A 7,889-nucleotide genomic window follows, 5' to 3' on the forward strand; every position below is an offset into this window, starting at 1 on the left:
TAGGTGCAGTATAGTTCCCCACATTAGGTGCAGTATAGTTCCCCAACATTAGGTTCAGTATAGTCCCCCACATTAGGTGCAGTATAGTTCCCCACATTAGGTGCAGTATAGTTCCCCACATTAGGTGTAGTATAGTTCCCCAACATTAGGTTCAGTATAGTCCCCCACATTTGGTGCAGTATAGTTCCCCACATTAGGTGCAGTATAGTTCCCTAACATTAGGCACAGTATAGTCCCCCACATTAGGTGCAGTAAAGTTCCCCCACATTAGGTGCAGTATAGTTCCCCCACATTAGGTGCAGTATAGTTCCCCCACATTAGGTGCAGTATAGTTCCCCCCACATTAGATGCAGTACAGTTCCCCCACATTAGGTGCAGTATAGTTCCCCCCACATTAGGTGCAGTATAGTTCCCCCACATTAGGTGCAGTTTAGTTCCCCCACATTAGGTGCAGTATAGTTCCCCCACATTAGGTGCAGTATAGTTCCCCCACATTAGGTGCAGTATAGTTCCCCCACATTAGGTGCAGTATAGTTCCCTCACATTAGGTGCAGTATAGTTCCCCCACATTAGGTGCAGTATAGTTCCCCCACATTAGGTGCAGTATAGTTCCCCACATTAGGTACAGTATAGCTCCCCACATTAGATGCAGTACAGTTCCCCCACATTAGGTGCAGTATAGTTCCCCCACATTAGGTGCAGTATAGTTCCCTAACATTAGGCAGCTAGGGCTTACTTTCGGGGTAGAAAAAAAAAAAAAAAAAAATATATATATATATATATATATATATATATATATATATATATACACTCAAAAATTATACTACAATAACTATATATATATATATTTATAACGGAGCTGGATGTGGATCCTCCACCTGTGTGGCTGATGACTCGGACTGTATCGAGGAGCGGAGTCTAAGGTGCCGCCAGGGCCAGATTAAGACAGAGCGCTTCATTGTGTTGGGGCCCCCCCGACAGTCCCCCCCCCCCCGACAGTTCCCCCACATTAGGTGCAGTATAGTTCCCCACATTAGGTGTAGTATAGTTCCCCAACATTAGGTTCAGTATAGTCCACCACATTTGGTGCATTATAGTTCCCCACATTAGGTGCAGTATAGTTCCCTAACATTAGGCACAGTATAGTCCCCCACATTAGGTGCAGTACAGTTCCCCCACATTAGGTGCAGTATAGTTCCCCCACATTAGGTGCAGTATAGTTCCCCCACATTAGGTGCAGTATAGTTCCCCACATTAGGTGCAGTATAGTTCCCCAACATTAGGTTCAGTATAGTCCCCCACATTAGGTGCAGTATAGTTCCCCACATTAGGTGCAGTATAGTTCCCCACATTAGGTGTAGTATAGTTCCCCAACATTAGGTTCAGTATAGTCCCCCACATTTGGTGCAGTATAGTTCCCCACATTAGGTGCAGTATAGTTCCCTAACATTAGGCACAGTATAGTCCCCCACATTAGGTGCAGTAAAGTTCCCCCACATTAGGTGCAGTATAGTTCCCCCACATTAGGTGCAGTATAGTTCCCCCACATTAGGTGCAGTATAGTTCCCCCCACATTAGATGCAGTACAGTTCCCCCACATTAGGTGCAGTATAGTTCCCCCCACATTAGGTGCAGTATAGTTCCCCCACATTAGGTGCAGTTTAGTTCCCCCACATTAGGTGCAGTATAGTTCCCCCACATTAGGTGCAGTATAGTTCCCCCACATTAGGTGCAGTATAGTTTCCCCCACATTAGGTGCAGTATAGTTCCCTCACATTAGGTGCAGTATAGTTCCCCACATTAGGTGCAGTATAGTTCCCCCACATTAGGTGCAGTATAGTTCCCCACATTAGGTACAGTATAGCTCCCCACATTAGATGCAGTACAGTTCCCCCACATTAGGTGCAGTATAGTTCCCCCACATTAGGTGCAGTATAGTTCCCTAACATTAGGCAGCTAGGGCTTACTTTCGGGGTAGGAAAAAAAAAAATATATATATATATTTATATATATATATATATATATATATATATATATACACTCAAAAATTATACTACAATAACTATATATATATATATATATATATATATATATATATATATATATATATAACGGAGCTGGATGTGGATCCTCCACCTGTGTGGCTGATGACTCGGACTGTATCGGGGAGCGGAGTCTAAGGTGCCGCCAGGGCCAGATTAAGACAGAGCGCTTCATTGTGTTGGGGCCCCCCCGACAGTCCCCCCCCCCCCCCCCCGACAGTTCCCCCACATTAGGTGCAGTATAGTTCCCCACATTAGGTGTAGTATAGTTCCCCAACATTAGGTTCAGTATAGTCCCCCACATTTGGTGCATTATAGTTCCCCACATTAGGTGCAGTATAGTTCCCTAACATTAGGCACAGTATAGTCCCCCCACATTAGGTGCAGTACAGTTCCCCCACATTAGGTGCAGTATAGTTCCCCCACATTAGGTGCAGTATAGTTCCCCCACATTAGGTGCAGTATAGTTCCCCACATTAGGTGCAGTATAGTTCCCCAACATTAGGTTCAGTATAGTCCCCCACATTAGGTGCAGTATAGTTCCCCACATTAGGTGCAGTATAGTTCCCCACATTAGGTGTAGTATATTTCCCCAACATTAGGTTCAGTATAGTCCCCCACATTTGGTGCAGTATAGTTCCCCACATTAGGTGCAGTATAGTTCCCTAACATTAGGCACAGTATAGTCCCCCACATTAGGTGCAGTACAGTTCCCCCACATTAGGTGCAGTATAGCTCCCCCACATTAGGTGCAGTATAGTTCCCCCACATTAGGTGCAGTATAGTTCCCCCCACATTAGATGCAGTACAGTTCCCCCACATTAGGTGCAGTATAGTTCCCCCCACATTAGGTGCAGTATAGTTCCCCCACATTAGGTGCAGTTTAGTTCCCCCACATTAGGTGCAGTATAGTTCCCCCACATTAGGTGCAGTATAGTTCCCCCACATTAGGTGCAGTATAGTTCCCCCACATTAGGTGCAGTATAGTTCCCTCACATTAGGTGCAGTATAGTTCCCCCACATTAGGTGCAGTATAGTTCCCCCACATTAGGTGCAGTATAGTTCCCCACATTAGGTACAGTATAGCTCCCCACATTAGATGCAGTACAGTTCCCCCACATTAGGTGCAGTATAGTTCCCCCACATTAGGTGCAGTATAGTTCCCTAACATTAGGCACAGTATAGTCCCCCACATTAGGTGCAGTACAGTTCCCCCACATTAGGTGCAGTATAGTTCCCCCACATTAGGTGCAGTATAGTTCCCCCACATTAGGTGCAGTATAATTCCCCACATTAGGTGCAGTATAGTTCCCCAACATTAGGTTCAGTATAGTCCCCCACATTAGGTGCAGTATAGTTCCCCACATTAGGTGCAGTATAGTTTCCCACATTAGGTGTAGTATAGTTCCCCAACATTAGGTTCAGTATAGTCCCCCACATTTGGTGCAGTATAGTTCCCCACATTAGGTGCAGTATAGTTCCCTAACATTAGGCACAGTATAGTCCCCCACATTAGGTGCAGTACAGTTCCCCCACATTAGGTGCAGTATAGTTCCCCCACATTAGGTGCAGTATAGTTCCCCCTCATTAGGTGCAGTATAGTTCCCCCCACATTAGGTGCAGTACAGTTCCCCCACATTAGGTGCAGTATAGTTCCCCCCACATTAGGTGCAGTATAGTTCCCCCACATTAGGTGTAGTATAGTTCCCCAACATTAGGTTCAGTATAGTCCCCCACATTTGGTGCAGTGTAGTTCCCCACATTAGGTGCAGTATAGTTCCCTAACATTAGGCACTGTATAGTCCCCCACATTAGGTGCAGTACAGTTCCCCCACATTAGGTGCAGTATTGTTCCCCCACATTAGGTGCAGTATAGTTCCCCCACATTAGGTGCAGTATAGTTCCCCCCACATTAGGTGCAGTACAGTTCCCCCACATTAGGTGCAGTATAGTTCCCCCCACATTAGGTGCAGTATAGTTCCCCCACATTAGGTGTAGTATAGTTCCCCAACATTAGGTTCAGTATAGTTCCCCACATTTGGTGCAGTATAGTTCCCCACATTAGGTGCTGTATAGTTCCCTAACATTAGGCACAGTATAGTCCCCCACATTAGGTGCAGTACAGTTCCCCCACATTAGGTGCAGTATAGTTCCCCCACATTAGGTGCAGTATAGTTCCCCCACATTAGGTGCAGTATAGTTCCCCCCACATTAGGTGCAGTACAGTTCCCCCACATTAGGTGCAGTATAGTTCCCCCCACATTAGGTGCAGTATAGTTCCCCCACATTAGGTGCAGTATAGTTCCCCCACATTAGGTGCAGTATAGTTCCCCCACATTAGGTGCAGTATAGTTCCCCCACATTAGGTGCAGTATAGTTCCCCCACATTAGGTGCAGTATAGTTCCCCCACATTAGGTGCAGTATAGTTCCCCCACATTAGGTGCAGTATAGTTCCCCCACATTAGGTGCAGTATACTTCCCCACATTAGGTACAGTATAGCTCCCCACATTAGATGCAGTACAGTTCCCCCACATTAGGTGCAGTATAGTTCCCCCACATTAGGTGCAGTATAGTTCCCCCACATTAGGTGCAGTATGTTCCCCCACAGATATACAGCCTGCAGCCATATGCAGTGTATGGCTGGAGGCTGTATGTCTGTGTACTGCCCCACTTCAGTGTTCCGACCACCGCCCCTCTGGTTCAGGGACCCCGGGGACCGGGGTCACGATCGACTGCTATGGCCTATTGGCCATAGCAGCAGGTCCCGGGAGTGTAGGTCGGAACACTGAAGATGACGTACCGCTGTTAATTTACCATGCACGCGCGTCCTCCTCACTGCTCCGCTCTGCTTTTCTTCCAAAGGCGCACGCACAGGACATCAGTGACGTCCCTGCGTGCGCGACCTCCCGGCAACCCCTGCATTTTTAAAGTTAACGCGGGGGCCACCGCAGAGAGTTAACGGCCGAGATTTTTCGGGACACAGGGATGTCCCGAGTGTGACGGGGGCCCCCTGTGGGCACGTGGCCTGGAGCAGGTGCTCCGTAATGCCAATCGTGATCCAGCCCTGGGTGCCGCTGGTCTTCACAAGAGTCCGCCACAAGGCAGGATGGGCTTGCTGTGGCAGGCAACACCTAGGTTGCCACCCCCAACACGGCTCGACCACACAGGTTACTGGCAAGGCGAGGTACTAGACATGTGTAATTCGTTTCGGCACAAATGCTAATTTATGCGAATGTTACCGTTTTCGGGCGTTAGGATTGATCCGAACGCATGAAAACATATTAGGAACATTTCCGATAATACGAACATCAGATTGACAAATACATTCGTAAAATAAAAAATGCTTTCGTAAGATAATGAATGCATTTGTTAACTGTAAAACAAAAGTAAATAATTCGATTTTTTTCAATTGGTCCTTGGGAGGTCACATGATCGGAGTTCATTGTCATATGATACCTTTTAGCCAATTAGCTTATTCCAGTCAATCCCTACTGTATCACAGACAGTGAGGCTGTTTATTTAGTTGTGAGTTCGTCCTGTGAGAGTTTGCCTGGTGTTACTGGAGTGGGGAGTCACTGGATTTGCAGAAATGGACGGTTTACCTGAGGAAAACTTGGCTTCTGGCACAGAGACAACTGCAAAACAAGCTAAGGTAACACCTGCTATTTTTTACAAGAGAGGATCAGCAAGGCCTGCATTAGAAATAAGTGTTAGAATAAGCATTTAAAACGAATAACAAAATCGTCCGAAAATGAAAGTGAAACGAATGATATAATACAGTGGGGATCAAAAGTTTGGGCACCCAGGTAAAATTAATGTGCATAAAGAAGTCAAGGAAAGATGGAAAAAATCTCCAAAAGGCATCACATTGCAGATTAGACATTCTTATAATATGTCAACAAAAGTTAGATTTTATTTTCATCATTTACACCTTCAAATAACAGAAAACAAAAAAATATGGCGTTCTGCAAAAGTTTGGGCACCCTGCAGAATTTATAGCATGCACTGCCCCCTTTGCCAAAGGCTGAGACCTGCAGTGTCATGGATTGTTCTCAATCATCTTCTGGGAAGACCAGGTGATGTCAATCTCAAAGGTTTTAAATGCCAGACTCATCTGACCTTGCCCCAACAATCAGCACCATGGGTTCTTCTAAGCAGTTGTCTAGAATCTGAAACTGAAAATAGTTGATGCTCACAAAGCTGGAGAAGGCTATAAGAAGATAGCAAAATGTTTTCAGATGTCATATCCTCTGTTCAGAATGTAATTAAGAAATGGCAGTATTTCAGGAACAGTGGAAGTTAAAGCAAGATCTGGAAGACCAAGAAAAATATCAGACAGAACAGATCGCAGGATTGTGAGAAAAACAATTCAAAACCCACGTTTGACTGCACAATCCTCCTGAAAGATCTGGCAGACACTGGAGTTGTGGTACACTATTCCACTATAAAGAGATACTTGTACAAATACGGTCTTCATGGAAGAGTCATCAGAAGAAAACCTCTTCTACGTCCTCATCACAAAAATCAGCATTTGAAACTTTGCAAATGAACATATAGACAAGCCTGATGCATTTTGGAACAAGTTCTATGGACGATGAGGTTAAAATTGAACTTTTTGGCCGGAATGAGCAAAGGTACGTTTGGAAAAGAAGGGGAACAGAATTTAATGAAAAGAACTCTGTCCAACTGTTAAGCATGGGGGTGGATCAATCATGGTTTGGGTTTTGTATTTGCAGCCAGTGGCACAGGGAGCATCTCATGAGTAGAAGTAAAAATGGATTCAATAAAATTTCAGTCAAATTTTGGATGCTAACTTGATGCCAAATGTGAAAAAGCTGAAGTTAAAGAGAGGATGGCTTCTACAAATGGATAATGATCCTAAACACTAAAGGCCGGAAGAAGGACGTTCCTATGTCCGAAGCAGCCGGCGTAGCCTCTGAGCGCCCCTTACTCTCTTTGTCTATGCCAGTGGTGATCCCAGACTCCGGAGCCCGCAGCAGCTTACTGGGCAGTGAGTGCTTATCTTTGTTCTTGTATATTTTGGTACTTTACCTTGTGCGTGCACCCCGCAGGTGCTGCTTTCCCATTGAAGTGAGTCCGGACGCTCCTAGCAGTTACTTTGCGGTATCGTATGTTTGCATTTTTCCACCTATTTGGTTTGCTACCAGGTGTGCTCTCTCCTTCTTGGATTTTTCTAATTTACAAATCTGTTTAACTTTCTGGCACCTGTTGAATTTAAAAAAAAATGTTTTCCTACAGAGTACCCCTTTAAGAAAAAGATAAAAGAAAAAAAATATATATATATACTCAAGAAACAGATATACTAAAGAAACAATATATACACTCAACAGATATATTAAAGAAACAATATATACACTCAGCAGTTATACTAAAGAAACAATGTACTGTATATATACTATACAGATATACTTAAGTAATGCATAAGATTAAACTAGCGGGTACTCTCCAATTATATGGCAACTCTGTATTCACGTTTGGAATCGTAGGGAGGCTGGCAAGGGCTTGCAGGGGGCACTCTGAGTGCCCCCTGCAAGTCCTTGCCAGCCTCCCTGCGATTCCAAATGTGAAACAGAGTTGCCATGGAATTGGTGAGTGCCCGCTTGTTTATTCTAATGCATTATTACAGACATAGTACAGAAACAATGTATATAATAAACAGAGGCAATACATAAACTCAACAGAGAAAAAAAATAAAATAAAAATTATATATATATATATATATATATATATAGGAAATAATATACTTAAGGCTCTATATATACTTAAAGAGTACTTCTCATGATCTCATTACATTTTATAATCCTCCCAATTTACTGCCCTCATC

This window comes from Hyla sarda, chromosome 8 (assembly GCF_029499605.1).
Source record: "Hyla sarda isolate aHylSar1 chromosome 8, aHylSar1.hap1, whole genome shotgun sequence".
Classification (NCBI taxonomy): Eukaryota; Metazoa; Chordata; class Amphibia; order Anura; family Hylidae; genus Hyla; species Hyla sarda.